Genomic DNA, 18,109 nt, shown 5'->3' with positions numbered 1-18,109 from the left:
AACATGGAGAGAAGCCTCCCGAGCTCACTATAATTTTGACATTGTAAAAGGCTAGGAGGGTCATTATTGTAACAAAGATTGTGAAACTGAGATCTAATGTGGTTGTACACTCTAAGAGAAAGTGGTTTTCATCCTCGATGTTCCTATTCTCACATAGATGGCAGATCCTTTCCATCCGTGGTGTTTTAGGAACTGCCCAACGACCTGTTTCACTATGGAGCTCATGAGAATTCATTCTAATCTTTGTTATATTAATTTTCCTCTTTGAGCTAGTTAAAATAGAGAGATAATTTTGATCTTCTAGGGTGGGGTTGATGACCTCCATAATCACTACTGTTATTATCCTAGCTTGGTTGTGTTAGAATGCAAAAAAATGATTCTAGATAATTTAGGTATGAAGGATTTTAATGGCATTATAAATTTAAATGGTTTGGTTGCGTTAGAATGCAAAAAAATGATTCTAGATAATTTAGATATGAAGGATTTTAATGGCATTATAAATTTAAATGGTTTCAGAGTAAATGTAATGTAATCTTTGTATCTTGCATTAAAAGAGGAGATAAAATGTATGTTTGTATCTTGTGCTAGAAGAGGAGAAAAAATGTATAGATCGTACTATATTTACCTTTTTACTTGTTCAACACATCTTATAAGGTTTCACAAAATACATTGACTTTTAATTTTAGTCTTGTTTCACTATTTTCTTTGGACAGGAATGTTGTTTATAAAGAGCAAGCAAGATTGAATCAGAGTGCTTGCAATGGCCTTATCTCGAAATCTCGAATTCATGCCATAAAATTTATGCCTTATGGCGTTATCTTTGCAACCTATAGTGTAATTACTAGTTACATTATTGGTAATAAAAAATTACACGCTAAAATATTGTAACTCATTTATATAATTTATTTATTGAAATATTATCTTTACATATTTTTAATTTAAAAAAAATAAAAAATAAAATTAAACACGTTATTTCTTCTTTATTGTGAAAAAACATGAGTGGCAGTACAGGTATGAATAATTCCTTTCAGGGACGGGAGCGCATCCAGTGAGCGAACATCACCACTTATCGCAATACTCAATTTATTTATTTATTTATCTATCAGTAGACGGTAGACTCTGTGCTGACCATAACATAGAACACGAAACAGTAGTAGTCGATGTGATGATTTGGTAGCGTAGAGATTAAGTTCCGAAGGGCTTCTGGTTTTTGTAGTCGAGGTTGGATCCCACGTCCACGCCCATCATGTTGCAGTATCTCTGATAGAACCCGATGCGCCCCTGCTGCACGTCGCTAATTGTGCCTGTGCCGTATTCCAGCCCACCGTTTATGATGTCCGTCACCATTCCATATCCCGCCACTCTACTAGCAGCGGTATCGGTGGCTGATGGACTCCATCTTCCCAATATCACGTCGTGGCACAAAGGCTTCAGAGACTGTGCTGTCATCCAGAACCAAACCGCCGTTTTAAACGATATCGTGGCATCGGTCACCACGAGATCCGGATTTTTTATGACATCGTAACCTAATGCATCCCCCGCAGCTTTATAGTTGTAGTCCCTACTCACACACCAGTAAATGTATTAGGATTGAAATTCATTTGTTTTATTTTGCATTTGTATTTGTATAATTCGAAGCGGATTAACAAAACTTAGATATAGAAATATTACCCTGTTAGCTGAATAGGTCCTCGTCTGCGGTATCTGTCTCTGCTATTCACCTGATCTTTGAAGTAGTAACCCCACGCATATGGGCTGTCTGGGGCCGTTGCCCACCCGCCTGTGGAAACCCATATATCCTAATCCGATTAATAACAATAAGGCATGGCAGGGAGACAGAAGAGTTAGAGGAGGTTAAATTAATAATACCTGTGGTTTCCTACGAAGTTTGACCAAAGAAAGCCGCGAGCTCTCTTTTGCGGCTCTCTAGATCGCCGTTGTTGCTGAAATCTGGGAAACTATTAGTTGCCGCAATGAAGGCGGTGTAGGTGTAGAAGCCTTTCGCCGGGCATACGGCGTCATTTCTGTGCTTCAGAAATTGATTGAAAACATCTTCACTTATGATGGATGCGACTCCCTGTTGTGCAGAAACATAACAAAACAAAGAACTTATTTTCGCCATTGCGGTGAGGGCCAATAGCAACCTCATGATCGACATCATTCTCCCCATATTCGTGTACGCCATCGTTATGCTGCTAACGCAAATTCTGGTGATGATCTTGTTGGGGATTTTTCTGGTAAAATCCCAAAAACACACAAGCTGAACACACACAGAGACAATGCTCTGTTTCTCTCCTTAGGATCTTTTGCACAGGGAAGCAAATAGATTTGTATTCATTAAACATAAAATGCCTGATACATATTCATCCTCTTTCACTCAGAGGGATTTACAAAAAAAAAATTCAACAACAAAAAGAAAATTACTCTGTCTCCTCCTGAGATTTTACACTGTTGTGTGTAAGAATCTCTTCTACATTCACTGCTGTAAAAACAGACTTCAACTACAGAAAAATTACTTTCACTGCTGTGTGGAAATTACACAGATTTTTCTCACGCTGCTGCGTTTTATTTTTTTACTTCGCACTGTTGTGCATTACAATACAATTTACACTGCTGTGTATATTTTCATACGCACTGCTGCGTTCTTCCCTCTTCTCTCTCATTTACACAAAAAAAGCATTATATATATATATATATATATATATATATATATATATATATATATATATATATATATATATATAGATATATAACAACAAGAAAAAACTTACTTCACGTTTTTCACTTGCCATGCTTCCGTAAAAGAAAAAAGTAAAATTAAATGGTTTTACCAACCTTTTCTTGTGCCCATACTCGTGCTGAAATAAAATTAAAATCCTTACCAAAACTTACCAACCTACAGTAAATTGCATTTACTGTTCTACTGAGATTTACTGGCGGTAAAGAAACTTTTACTTCACGTCAAATTTATTTGCTGCTGGCCTGTACTTCAACTATTGACTTCAATTGGATCGCATCGTAGAAATCGCATTTGGCGGAACAAACAAAAACGGAGCACAAACATATGGTTCGATCTGCGATATGCGATCGGATCGCATTGCACCATCACAATCGCCAGAAAAACACAGCACATAGCGGAGGGTGACAAGGTGAGTTTGCGATTTGCGATATGCGATGGATCGCATCGCAAATAAAATAAAACTACAGTTGAAATTATATTTCAACACTCCCCTTTAATTTCAACTGCTGGGTTATCAATCATACCTATACATTTCCTTAAATACTCAAAACTTTTCTGTCCCAAAGGCTTGGTCAAAATATCTGCAACCTGTTCCTGAGTGCTGCAATGTTGTAAAACAATTTCTCCATTGTTCACCAATTCTCTGATGTAATGGAACCTTGTATCAATGCGTTTCGTTCGCTTGTGAAACATAAAATTCTTGGACAACGCAATAGCTGAGCTATTGTCACAAAAAATAACTGTTGCTTTTGCTTGCTCTTGGCCTAAGCTCCTCAACATTCTTCTCATCCAAACCGCTTGACATGCTGCTGCTGTAGCTGCCACATACTCTGCTTCTGCTGTAGATAATGCCACGATTGGTTGTTTCTTGGAAGCCCATGAAATGGCTCCTGAACTCATGTGAAAAATGTAAATGGATGTGCTTTTCCGATCATCCACACTTCCAGCCCAATCGCTATCAGTGTATCCAACTAAATCTGAACTTTCTGAAAAAGTATATAAAATGGAAAATCCTTTTGTACCTTTGACATACCTAAGAATTCTTTTTGCTGCCTGCCAATGTGCCTCTTTTGGCCTCTCCATGAATCTGGAAATCAAACTAACAACAAACATTATGTCAGGCCTAGTTGCAGTATAAGCTAGGATCAAAATCCTTGCTGTTGTCCTCTTCGCTGAGTTTTAATCCCATTACCGTGGGAGTGATTGCTGCTTTGCACTCTTGCATATTAAATCTGTCCAACACATCATTTACATATCTTGCTTGAGAGATAAAAATCCCATTTTCATTTTGATCTGCTTCTATTCCTAAGAAGTATCTCAACAAACCCATGTCAGTCATCTCAAATTCCTCTTTCATGACTGATTTGAAGTTTTCAATGAGGTAGTCATCATTACCTGTAAAAATAACATCATCAACATACAACACAACAATTAAAATTTTACCATCCTTTTCTTTGATGTAGAGGGTGGGTTCTCCCTCACACTTTTCAAATTCTTTTTCCAGTAGATAGGAATCTATCCTACTGTACAATGCTCTTGGAGCTTGTTTCAGCCCATAAAGAGCTTTCTTCAATTTGCATACTTTGTGCTCTTGGCCTTTCTTCTTATAGCCTAGAGGTTGTTCAATGTAAAACTCCTCCTTTAACACTCCATTTAGAAATGCCGACTTCACATCCATTTGGTAAACTTTCCATTTGTTTTGTGCTGCTATGGACAACACTGCTCTCACGGTTTCCATTCTTGCAACCGGTGTGAAAGTTTCCTCATAATCTCTCCCATACTGCTGCTTGTATCCCTTGACAACCAGCCTTGCCTTGTGTCTTTCAATTTTGCCTTCAGCATTGCACTTGGTCTTATAGACCCATTTGACTCCTATGACATCTTTACCTTTTGGTAGCTCAACCAAATCCCATGTCTTGTTTCTTTCTATGGCATTTATCTCCTCATCCATAGCTTCTATCCATTTCTTATCTTTAATAGCATCTTCGAAATGAATAGGGTCATCAACATGACAATACAAGGCAAATAAGGAATTCATTCCTTCATTATAAATGTCACTCAAGTTTCTGAACTTCTTACCTCTTTCACTTGGTGTGCAAGTGCTTGGAGATGCACTTGAATTTCCTCCTTGTGGTGTGTTTGGAGAGGCACTCTCATTTCTCCTCAAAGGTGTTCCTTGATGTCCTTGTGTTGGTGCTGCTGTTTGAGGATGTATTTCTACCATCTCCTCATCATCTTCAACATGAGACAAACAGTTTTTAACATTAACTGTTTTCTCTATGCTTCCATCCCAAGCTTCCTCCTCAATAAATTGAACATCTCTTCTCACAAAAAACTTCTTGGTAGATGGGATATACAACCTGTAAGCTTTGGATTCCTCATTGTATCCAATGAAGATGCATTTCTCCCCTTTTCTGTCCAACTTCTTCCTTAACTGATATGGAATGTGTGCATAGGCCACACATCCAAAAACTTTCATGTGGGTGACTCCTTGCTTTCTCCCATTCCATGCTTCTTCCGACACTTTGTTCATCACAGCTTTTGTAGGACACCTATTCAAGATATATACTGCACAGTTTACGACTTCAGCCCAATAATCATTTGGAAAATGCTTTGCCTTCAACATGCTCCTTGCCATATCCATAATGGTCCGGTTCTTCCTTTCAACAACTCCATTTTGCTGTGGAGTGTACCTTGCTGTAAATTGCTTGTGAATTCCATTTTCTTTGCAAAACCGTAGGAATTCCTTGGAGATATACTCACCTCCTCTGTCTGTTCTCAAAACTTTGATGCGAAGCCCACTTTGATTTTCCACAAGTGCTTTGAAATTTCGAAATTTTTCAAACACTTCACTTTTGTTCTTCAAGAAATAAACCCAAGTTTTTCTTGTAAAATCATCAATAAATGTTATAAATTATTGGCTGCCTGCTAAATATTGATTTTGCATTGGTCCACATAAATCTGAGTGGACAATCTTTAAGGGTGCTTTTGCCCTTATGCTTTTCCCTGAAGGAAAACTTTCTCTGTGTTGTTTTCCCAATATGCAGCCTTCACAAAGGCTATCTGGTTTCTCTATCAATGGTAATCCTCTTACCATTCCTTTCTTGCTCAGCAAGTTAAGACCTCCAAAGTTGAGATGTCCAAATCTCAAGTGCCACAACCAATTTTCATCCTTTGGCACACTTTGGAGAGCCTCTTGGGAAACTGCTGCAATTAGTTCTTTGTTTTTCAATTCTTCTCTTATTCTGAGAGGGAACATTCTGTTCCTCGTCATCCTTACTTCAGCAATGCATCGCTTGCTGGGTGCTCTATCCATGATGGTGCATACATCATTCTCAAAGAAAATATTGTAACCCTTTTGAACAAGCTGTCCAATACTTAAGAGGTTACATTTCATTACAGGGACATAGTAGACATCTGCTATGGTTTTCCTTTCACCTTGCTTTGTAAATATTTTAACTTCTCCTTTACCCATAACAGAAATTTTGCTATCAGTCCCAAGTGTGACTTGTGACTTCACACTTTGATCTAAAGCAGAAAACAAAGCTATGTTTCCTGTCATATGGTTGCTGCAACCGGAGTCTAGAAACCATATATCTTCACTATTTGTTTCAGCCATGTTACAAGCTAACAATACATTATCTTGGCTGACATTTTCTCTAGTAATATTTACATTAGATCTATTATTCACATCATGCTGCTTCTTCCTACATTCACTGGCATAATGCCCATATTTTTTACAATAATAACATTAGACATTGGGTTTTTCATACCTTTGTCCTTGAGCATGATGTTGTCCTCCTTGTTGGCTGCTGCCTTGACCTTGGTTCTGATTTGGATTGCTTCCTCTTCCTTGAGCATTCGCTGGATTGTTCCTTCCGCCTCTGTTCTGGCTTCTACCTCTTCCTCTCTTGTTTCCTCTGCCTTGACCTCTTCCTCTTCCAAAGGACATCTGGGTCTTGAAGGCTTGCTCTAGAGATGAGTTTTCATTTCTACTCAACCTCTGCTCATGTGTAATCAATGATGCATGAAGTTCATCAACTGAAAAATTTGAGAGATCCTTTGTCTCTTCTATGGTGGTGACAATCACATCAAACTTTGAGGGTAGAATCCTCAAAAGTTTCTCCACAATCCTCCTTTCTTCAAGTATATCTCAATGAGATCTTATTTGTGTGACCAGGCCAATCACTTGAGTGAAGAATGAGTCAATATTGTCTGACTCCTTCATGCACAGGTTCTCAAAATCTTTCCTGAGCAACTGTAGTTTTGTTGTCTTCACTTTCTCCATGCCTTGATAGGCTGTCTTGAGAGTTTTCCATGCATCTTTGGATGTCTTAGCTGCTACTAAACTTGGAAACACGCTTCCATGAACTGCCTGATACAAGAAGAAGAGGGCTTTTGAGTCCTATTTCTTGTGGCTCTTTAACAGATCCTTCTCTCCCTGAGTTGATGCATTAAACTCATTTTCATCTGCTGGTTGTTCAAAACCATCCTCAACTATTTCCCATAAGTCTTGGGAAGCAAACAAGGCTTTCATTGTTATTGCCCAATAGTCATAGTTTTTACCATCAAATAGTGGGAGCTGCATACCCATGCTATTGCTGGTGCTGGTGCCATCCATTTTTGCACTCTTAACTATGCGTCAAATACTTCACTGTGTATTTAAAATAACAGACTGTCTTCAACAGCAACACACAAAAAAACTTGAGAAATACCTTGGATTCTTTTGCCTGAGTCTTCACACTACTGGAGAAGTTGCTGCAATAAGAATCCTTCCTTCAGCTTCTTTGAACCCTTCAAAGAGCCTGGATTAGCTCTGATACCTGTTGGGGATTTTTCTGGTAAAATCCAAAAAACACACAAGCTGAACACACACAGAGACAATGCTCTGTTTCTCTCCTCAGGATCTTTTGCACAAGGAGGCTTCAATAAAAAATTCTGAGAACAGCGTATTACATACCCACACAAATAGATTTATATTCATTAAACATAAAATGCCTAATACATATTCATCCTCTTTCACTCAGAGGGATTTACAAAAAAAAATTCAACAACAAAAAGAAAATTACTCTGTCTCCTCATGAGATTTTACACTGCTGTGTGTAAGAATCTCTTCTACATTCACTGCTGTAAAAACAGACTTCAACTACAGAAAAATTACTTTCGCTGCTGTGTGGAAATTACACAGATTTTTCTCACGCTGCTGCATTTTATTTTTTTACTTCGCACTACTGTGCATTACAATACAATTTACACTGCTGTGTATATTTTCATACGCACTGCTGCGTTCTTCCCTCTTCTCTCTCATTTACACAAAAAAAAACATTACATATATATATATATCTATATATATATATATATATATATATATATATATATATATATATATATATATATATATATATATATATATATATATATATATATATATATATATATATATATGACAACAAGAAAAAACTTACTTCACGTTTTTCACTTGCCATGCTTCCGTAAAAGAAAATAGTAAAATTAAATGGTTTTACCAACCTTTTCTTGCGCCCATACTCGTGCTGAAATAAAATTAAAATCCTTACCAAAAATTACCAACCCACAGTAAATTGCATTTACTGTTCTACTGACATTTACTGGCGGTAAAGAAACTTTTACTTCACGTCAAATTTATTTGCTGCTGGCCTATACTTCAACTATTGTCTTCAATTGGATCACATCGCAGAAATCGCATTTGGCGGAACAAACAAAAATGGAACACAAACATATGGTGCGATCTGCGATATGCGATCGGATCGCATCGCACCATCGCAATCGCCAGAAAAACACAGCACATAGCAGAGGGTGACAAGGTGAGTTTGCAATTTGCGATATGCGATGGATTGCATCGCAAATAAAATAAAGTTGCAGTTGAAATTATATTTCAATAGATCCCAGGCTGCAAACCCGTCGTTTTATAGCAGCAAGGCCACCGGAGTAAAATACCGCGTCACGGGGCCGGGGGTGAAACTTTCTACCACTGCGTGGGGTTTGCGGTGGAATATAGTGTTTTTATAGTCGAACCTACAACCACCACCATTCATAGCGATATTTCTGCGAAGGTAGAGGGTAATTAATGGGTTACGCGGGTCCATGATTTCGATTGGGCATTATAGCTGCCCCTCTCCTGTTCTTCATCATCTTGACTTCAGATCTTTCTTCGCTTCTTCCTCGCCTCGAGAAGGCTCCACTTTACTTTGGAGGGCAGACTTTGGTTTTGACCTTTTCATACATACAACAATATGGAAACTATTTTTTTCTTTTCAAGAAACTTATCGGTTTTGGTCTTTTCAAACTCATGGCAACTAGATTGATTTTAGGGGAATAAACTCCTGGTTTCTGTCTGAGTACATGTTAATTTTTTTAACGTTTAGACTACGGTACATTACGGTTATGTAAGAATATCATACACATGGAAGAATCCATTCCACTTTAAGTTGCAAGAAGTGCTCATGGTCGCGGCACACCTTGGTCAACCAAGAAATAGATAGCCTGCATTGTCTTTAATGGGATGGTACAGTGGTGTACATCTTTACCATTCATTGTATATCCATTATTCTGCAAAATCAATCCTAAGTAGCAAAGGTTTAAAGGTAATTTTATGGTGGTGATTGGGACCGACATCTCTTACATCTTAATGATTATAAACTGGGTAGTGTCTTCTCTGTGCTGTAGTAGTGTGTTTGTGTTAGGTTGTGTTATTGTACTACCTTATAAGGGCTGTGCTTGTGTTTTGCACTATGTAGGGGTTTTGTAGGCAAAGGTTTTTCTTGTTTTTGATAATTGACTAATTTACTTAGTAGTGTTTCTGTTCGATAGGCGATCTTTTCACATCTATGATTTTGGGATTTAATTCTTTTGTTTATATCTATATCTTATTGGCCACAATCCTTAATGTTGGTGTGGTTGATTATTTTAGGTCTCGAATATTGGAAGAACCTAGTGCACATTTTTCAAAGAGTTAACACTTTTTAAAGGAGGGTGGCAATGGAGTGTATTGTATTGTGGTATTTTATTGGTGGTTTTGTGTAGGTTCTGTGCATGAAGTGTTTTGTTTTTGTGTAATATGGTTGTGTTTTTCCTTAATGTTGGCGTGGTTGATTATTTTAGGTCTCGAATATTGGAAGAACCTAGTGCACATTTTTCAAAGAGTTAACACTTTTTAAGGGAGGGTGGCAATGGAGTGTATTGTATTGTGGTATTTTATTGGTGGTTTTGTGTATGAAGTGTTTTGTTTTTATGTAATATCGTTGTGTTTTTCATTACATGGATGATAGTAAATATAAGGATTTTGGATAGGTGTTTATTACTATGTTACATGTTAGTGATTTTTTTGTTACTGCTTCAAATAGGCGTAGAATATTGAAAGACAATGGTGCATTTTTTTTTATAAAGATGACATTTTATAGTTTCTCTAAACAATACCTAGTTCAACGCAGGAAATATGTATTATTGTGTTCTTGGTTCTATCATGTCTATTTAGAATGCAATCTTAATAAATCACTCAAAATTTTCTTGCTATAGTTTAAAACAAAAATGAAAAACAAAAAGAAATATCTCATGTCTAATATGTTAGTGCATTGTTTATTCTCTATGAATTGTGCAAAGTATCACTAGAATGGATGGAAGTGGTTTGTGTTAGTTGTTGCTATGCATGTGGTGCAATTATTCATATTTGATTTTATTTTCTAGATTCTTTTGGTTCCTTCCACAACTACAATACTTATTGTCACTTTGATTGGCTAGTTTACAAACATTTACAATTTCTAAGGGATTTACTAGCTAGAACATGTTATGTTGATTTTAGGCTCTATATCCCAAAAAGTTTTTTCGGAATGGATTTAGATTCTCTTATATGGATTTGTTTTTGGAATGTCTTTAGATTCTCTTATATGTATTTCGGTGTGCAATTCTTTGGAATAATAGGCTTTAAACTTCATGGTTGGGTTTCCATAGTTTATTTCATTGATTAGATTAATGAGAAACAAAACCTTTGGTCATTGATTATAATTTCTTGGTTATTGTTTACAACTTATACAAGTTATGCTTCATAGGATACATAACCTTTGTTGTTGATGAATTATAATTGACATGTGTGTTTGGACCATGATATGAGCAAGTAGCAAATTCAACTATTGACTTTGTCACTTAACCGATTGATGAGTTGAATATATATTCTAGACACACATGTTATTTTTTGTACCATTGTCTGGCCATTATAAAAAAAAAAACTATTAATCCTATGTCATAGCACCAAGGCATCAAAATTTTATGTGCTATTGTTATAATAAATGTCTCTAATTCAAGAACTATTCAATAAGTTTTTAACATGGCTCTTAGGTTGATGCTTACATGGCTTCTTTCCTTCGTTCTTTTGTGGCACCAATTCCACTAAGCCAATTGAAATTTGTGCCCTACTACTAATGCATTTAATGCATTCTAGTTTTTTTTCCCTACTTTGCTCGCTTTATGGGATGTTTATTTTTCTCAATTAAAAATTTCATAAATGAACTATGCTTATTATTTTATTTCATTTGTTTAAAAACTCTACTTTTATATTAGGCATTAATGCTTTGAATAATACTTTTAATCTTGTAATTGGAAAACCCATGTTATAATTTTCACCCATGGGCCTGATGGCCTTATATTATTGTGTCATGATTTATTCAATAAATTTGAATGCCATTGTGTGTCCAACATACTTTCTATGATATCGTGTCCCCTAGCATCACATAGTAATTTGTATAATAGCAATGATGGTTGCATCATTTTCATTCTCTATACTTTCAATGTTCTTCTTATTCTATTTTTCACTTCCCTCACCTTTTTTTGCATATTTTTAGTCATAGTTGCAATCATTTGAACTCTGCCATGGTAATTGTATATTGTACTTAAATTTCTTTTGGTTCTTTTTCGAATTTAAACTTATTAGAAAGACACTGGAAACAATCATCACACTACTCCTTGGATATCCTCTTCCTCATGCCATAACAAAGTTTCTCTTTTTTCCTTATTGAAATTCAAAATGACCTAATATTCTTGGAACAAAGACTAGGGATATTGAAATTGTAAGATATTTAACTTTCTGAGAAATTTCCATAATTAAATCCTATCATGCATTGAAATTGAGGCCCACTCAAAGAAAAAGTTAGAAAAGAAGTGATGTTCAATACTTTATACCATCCTCCCTATTTATAGTCTTGTTGTCTGTTAATGGTGAGCATTCAAACACTTTATTGTATGTTGCCACAAATTTTTTTAAAGTAATTGTTTGGTGTACCTAATTTTAACAATAAATTTTCTTTTGTATACATGTCAACTAGTACCTAGCCACCTTCATATTCCCTCTTCAATATAATTGATGGTGCAAATATTTGACAAGTTAGTCATGTAAGAGTCATTTATTAAATAATAATAGACCTCTCAAAATTAGTGATCAAATTTGAAGGGTTACTCTTCACTGAAAAAAATACACTTCAATTAACAAGAGAAAACAAAATATACAATTCAAAAAAAAATAATTTAAATAAAATATTTCCCTTTCAATTTTTTACAATGTTAAAGATAACAAACCACCAAATATATAAGTTGTAATTGAAATAGAAAATAGCAATCATCTTATTGTGTAATCCTAAATGTAACGTTATTTTGGTTTATATGTATATTATAACTAAAATTTAAAAATCATGAACACAATCTACACCTCTCGATGCAACATTAGAATCAACCTTTTTTTTTGGAAAAACCATATAAGATATGGTTTGTTCTATGCACTCATATAATAAGTGAGTATTACAAGTTAGAATCATAATCATAATGATGCTTAACTACGAGCCTCATGTTTGTTGTAGATATAATTAGAAAACAAGAAATTGTACTAGAAATTAAGGCCTTTGTTAAAATTCTATCAAAGCATTACGAAATCCACGTAGAAGGACTACTTGTTTTATAGGTAGCATCCTATTTTTAGTTCTCAAATTAACAATGAATAATTTGTAAATATGGTGAATGGTTGAGGGCCAAGTGATATAATATGTAAACATAGTATATTCTAAATAATAAAATAAGATACACCTCTAATTGCAAGATGGAAACAAATATAGTTATAAGGGACTATGATTCCACAAGAAGAGGGATAAAAGGTATAGGGCGAGGGGGAAATCCACATGCCTATATTCCCAAGTCATTTTCCCATATTAATTTCTATTCCATATGATCACCATCTGAGTAATTAAATACCAATCAGTCAATCCATGTATGAGTTTGATAGAAGAGTTGTCTTAGCTAGTTATTGAAGCATGAGGGAAAGTAAACTCATGTAAGAGGAGGGTGGGAGAGTCCACCATCTTAGTTATGACAACATGGGTAGAGTATAGTTGTCTTTAGGAAGAACGAGAGTCAAGAAACCCATGCATGGAAGAGGAAATTTAAGTCAAAGTATGTGATTAGTTATGCAAGTGGCAAGGAGTGAAGACAAGAAAGTTTTAATATTGAATAAAAGAAGGAAGCAATGATTGTATGTTGAGGACAACTTGTGAAGATAGTAACTATGTTGAAAGCTAGGTTGATATGTCTATGTGGAGTTTCCAATGATAAAATTACCTAAGATCCCATGTAAATTTGTGTGAGAGACCCTATAACAACTACTATCTTGAAGCCCTTAATTGAGAAATTCTTGGTTGGTCTTATGATAGAACCCTAAAGGGGATCAATATTGTTTGGGGGACTACAATGCAAAAAATAAAATCTCATTCCATGGGTTCTGCAAAATAATCGCGAATAGAGTTGGGTAGTTAGAAATATTGTAGGAGTCAAATCACTATGCTTTTAATGGGTATTAGGATGTATGAGTGCATAGTTGACACCTATAGGAGATTTCCTATATTTGTAGATGCATATTCTCAACTTGAGAGTGACTTATTGCTAATAAAATTAGAGCAACAAAGTGTATGGTTGGGTGGAACATCCAACATACAAATCTTGTTGTGTAGATCTTGTTAAAGATAAGTGTTTTGTCACTGTTTTGGTTTCTAATTTGAATGCTATCTTGAATTACTTGAATGTTGTGGTTAATTCTTGGCTTGTATGTTTAAAGTTTTTTTTAATTGTTCAATTCAATTGCATTTACATTTTTAATATTTTATTATTGATTGTATCAATGCATATATCATGTTGTGATTATCCATTTAGTGAAATACGATATTAGAGTTTGATTTCGAAAGTAACATGCCTCAAACATGAATTTTCAGTCATTGCAAGGTGGTATTAAATCTATGATTCAATACTGACCTTGTATGGGTCAAAGACTAGTGTGAATTTGACAAATTCATTTCTACATAGTTTTGATCAATGTCGAATTCCGTGGATATTTGTGCAAAAGGAGGAGAATTTCCAAATTCCATAGCAAATTCATGGTGAATTTGTTCCTAAAAAAATTGAGAGAATGATTAACGTCATCAATATGCAAGTTACAAAACCAAAATTTAGCTTTAGAAGATGATTTTAATAATTCCATATCGATTTCATAGTTTCAAATATCTAATCACTGAGATCATCTCTAATCAGGGGATCAATAGTCCAAAATCATCCTAGGATATGACCAAGTTCTTATTTTTGGGAGGTTGGCCAAATTCTCATAGTTTTTAGAGTTGGTCAAAAACGATATTAGTGAATTAACTATAGGGCTAAAGAAAAAAACATCCATCTCCAAAATCAATTAAATTTTATATTTAATGGACATGTCTAATCAAATGATTTCTCGGGATCAAAAAAAAAAGAAAATAGCTCTTAGGATTTTCAATGGAATACTTTGGCCAATCCTTAAAGAAGAAATTTGGATTTTTGTGAAATCAAAAAAGGAAAAATGGGATACCTTTTACAAAATCATTAATGGGGCCTTTTGGAAAAATCGTCAATGGGTTGATGAAGTCCTTTGACAAAAATTGTCCATGAATATTTTCAATGAAATCATCGATGGGTCAATGAAGGATCATGTTGATACCCAATGACCTCTCCTTTTTAGTGCTTGGTATGGTTGATTCCAAGCATATAAGTGATGATGTGGAAGAGTACATGTTGTGATAAAAATCGTGAAAATATGGTAGTATGCCCATGATGTGGCATGACCACATGGCATGATAGTAGGAGCGACCATGACCAACGTGGATCCGCATTATTTATTTCTTATTGTACAAAAACAAGGGTGATATTATAGGTATAAATAATTAATCTACTCTGCAGTAGCAGGGAGGGGAGCGCATTAGTGAGAGAACCTCACCACTTATCACAATTCTCATTTTATTTATTTATTTATTAGATACACGGTAGACTCTGTGTTGACCATAACATAGAACACGAAACAGTGGTAGTCGATGTGATGGTTTGGTAGCGTAGAGATTAAGTTCTGAAGGGCTTCTGGTTTTTGCACTCGAGGTTGGATCCCACATCCATGCCCAGCATGTTGCAGTATCTCTGATAGAACCTAATGCGCCCTTGCTACATGTCGCTTATTGTGCCTGTGCCACATTCTGGCCCATTGTTTATGATGTCCGTCACTATTCCATATCCTGCCACTCTCCGAGTAGCACTATCAGTGTCTTACAGACTCCATCTTCCCAATATCACGTCATGGCAAGAAGGCTTCGGAGATTGCGACGTCATCTAGAACCAAACCATCATCTTAAATGAGACCATCAGTATTTTCAAACTGGATTAACAGAATATGCTAAGTAAAGTTATTAGCCCATATATCTGTTGGTTCTCTTTTCAACAATTTTTTCTTAGTTTTAGAGTACACTGAATTGCATGGATATAATTAGATTCAGTTATACCTAATTTTTCATAAATCTATCAAATGTATATGTCTCATCATGTTGCGCTCGGTGGTGGAATAGTTCTTCTCAGCCTTGGATAACCTCCTACTTGTGAATGCTATAGGATGGTCCAATTCTCCTCCGCCAGCCTATGTCAGTACTACTCCCAGTGCTATACATGATGCATCTACATGTACATGAAACTCCTTCTTCCAATTTTGGAAGACTAAAATCGCTTGGTGACCATTTTTCCCTTCAACACATCCAAGCTTTTCTGGCAGTCCTCGTTCCAACAGAATGTGACATCCTTTTTCAACAACTTCTACATAGGTGCAGTGATCTGAGCATAGCCCTTGACAAACTTCCTATAGTACCCAGTATGTCCCAAGTTTGCACACAGTTGTTTCACACTCCTTGGTGCCTCCAGGTTAATTATCATTGCGATCTTCACGGGATCTACCATCAATCCCTATCTTCATACCACATGACCCAGCAAAGTCCCAAAAGGGACACAAAATAGACATTTCTTCAAATTGAGCGCAATCTGGTACCTTCGACAAGTGTCTAGCATTAAGCACAAACTGGCCACATAGCATTTTACCAACCGAAACACAATCCAGTCATCAAAGTACAGCTCCAAAAACTTATGAATGAAGTCGTTGAATGTAGCAATGACTACGCGTGAAAGAATTGTAGGCGCATTCTTTAACCCGAAAGGCATTACGTTGTATTGTTGGCTTGTTGGGGCCTAACCCAGGTTCGGAGTTAATTAGCCAAATAAATCATCGTACTACTAGCCCTTTCAGCAACAATACGCGGAGAGCGTACTGATGTCTCATCCGAAGTAGTATGGGAGGGTGCTAGAACCAGGTTTCCACACCCTTAATATGTCTGAGAGGTTTGACTGGTCCCACTATTTATCCCTGTGTGTAGGTCACTCCGCCGCACTTCCATGTACCTTACGCCCTGATACACTTCCTTCACGCAACCCTAACCAGGGATTGTGGAGCTTCTGCGCTGCTAGAGCCACGCTCTGTGCTATTACCCACGATCTTACTTATCTTCCTATTCCAGTTAATTATCTTCACGTACTTGGATGTCTTATGTTATAATTAGTTATACAAAATATTCAAATAATTTCGCGCAACATATAAACATTATACTCATAAATTATACCCAATCATATATTAAAACAGAAAAAGATGCATAGAAATATGGTAAACTTTCTCTTTATTGATTCCTCCAACGGTTACAGACTCGACCTGCCTTTTGCACTCAGCTGCAGGGGTCGGCGCACTCAGCTATGGACTACTAGGCCTTCATGCACTCAGCTGCAGAGCCTTCCCCTACTCTACGACCCAAAAGACACTCTTTACACTGTTCCTCAATCCCTTAGACCTCTCCTGCTCTCCTATTCTATCTTTTATATTAGTTTTTCTCTGATACACTTAGAGCCTCGCTCTATTTATACAATCCCATGGTCCGCGGACCATGGGTAGGCCTATTCAACCGACATTACATTACAAAAACTAGGGTGGACAACCCTGTGACTCTATTATAATTTTGCGCCATGCGCCCACAATTCGCGGAGCTTTTACAAATATATTAGGTAAAAACTTGGGCTTTAAACCCAAAAACCTGCCTTGGGGGCAATCCCTGCCCAACATGTACTGAAAACATCCCCATTCAGTCGTGAAGGTCATCTTGTTTCTATCTTCAGGCACGATTTTGATCTGATGGTACCCAGAGAACCCATCAGTGAAGGAGTACGATTCCTGGCCACCTACATTATCCAATACCTCATCAGTGAACAGATTCGGGAAAGGATCATGCATGCAAGCGATTCAACTTCCTGGGATCTACGGATATCCTTATTTCATCCTTCTGCTTCTTTTCCTGTACCACCATTGGGTTCAGCCAATCAGATTCTTCTACAGGCTCAATGATGCCTGCCGTGAGCATCTTATCTAATTCTAAGTGGACCTTCTCCTTATACTTTGGATTGAGACGGTAAGGTCTTTGCTTAACTGGCTTTGCGTCGGGTTTTAACGTGATATTCATAACGCCTAGGTCTCCTATTATCCCCTTTAATTCCATAAACTTGGTAGGGAACAAATCCTGGTATTCACGTAGTAATTCAGTGACCTTATCTACCATCGTGTCATCCCAGTAATCTCCAATCTTCATGAATTTGGGATCCGCCTCTATACCAATATTTATCTATTTAGTCTTCAGTGGCACGGTTATATCACGATTCTCAATCGGTGATTCCTCAACCTCGCGGTATCCTAAATATCATTGCTTTAACCTCTTGTAGTGCTTCGTCAATACAGTCAAACCCATCTTCGAAGCTAAACATCATTATGAACACTTTGCACAAAATATCCCATTCTCCTATGCCATGGTGGAGCTCTGTCTCCAAGTACCATTTCATTGGGATGACATCCAGGGTGTGACAGAACAAGTGCACCCATTCATGTTGGGGCTTCGCTCCATATGCCTTAGCCCATTTTTCCAAGTGAGCATG

General features: G+C 36.5%; 1 pseudogene; it reads right to left on the bottom strand.

Moving 5' to 3' along the window:
* Positions 1-1,095: 1,095 nt before the first annotated feature.
* LOC149188530 (endochitinase-like) lies at positions 1,096-2,185 on the bottom strand (annotated as a pseudogene).
* Positions 2,186-18,109: the final 15,924 nt, after the last annotated feature.

Source organism: Pinus tabuliformis, chromosome 3_1 (genome assembly GCF_031772625.1).
Source record: "Pinus tabuliformis cultivar Carrire ecotype Pingquan chromosome 3_1, CPIR1, whole genome shotgun sequence".
Taxonomy (NCBI): domain Eukaryota; kingdom Viridiplantae; phylum Streptophyta; class Pinopsida; order Pinales; family Pinaceae; genus Pinus; species Pinus tabuliformis.
The sequence above is the reverse complement of the archived record's forward strand: the minus strand, read 5'-3'. Positions and strand labels throughout refer to the sequence as shown.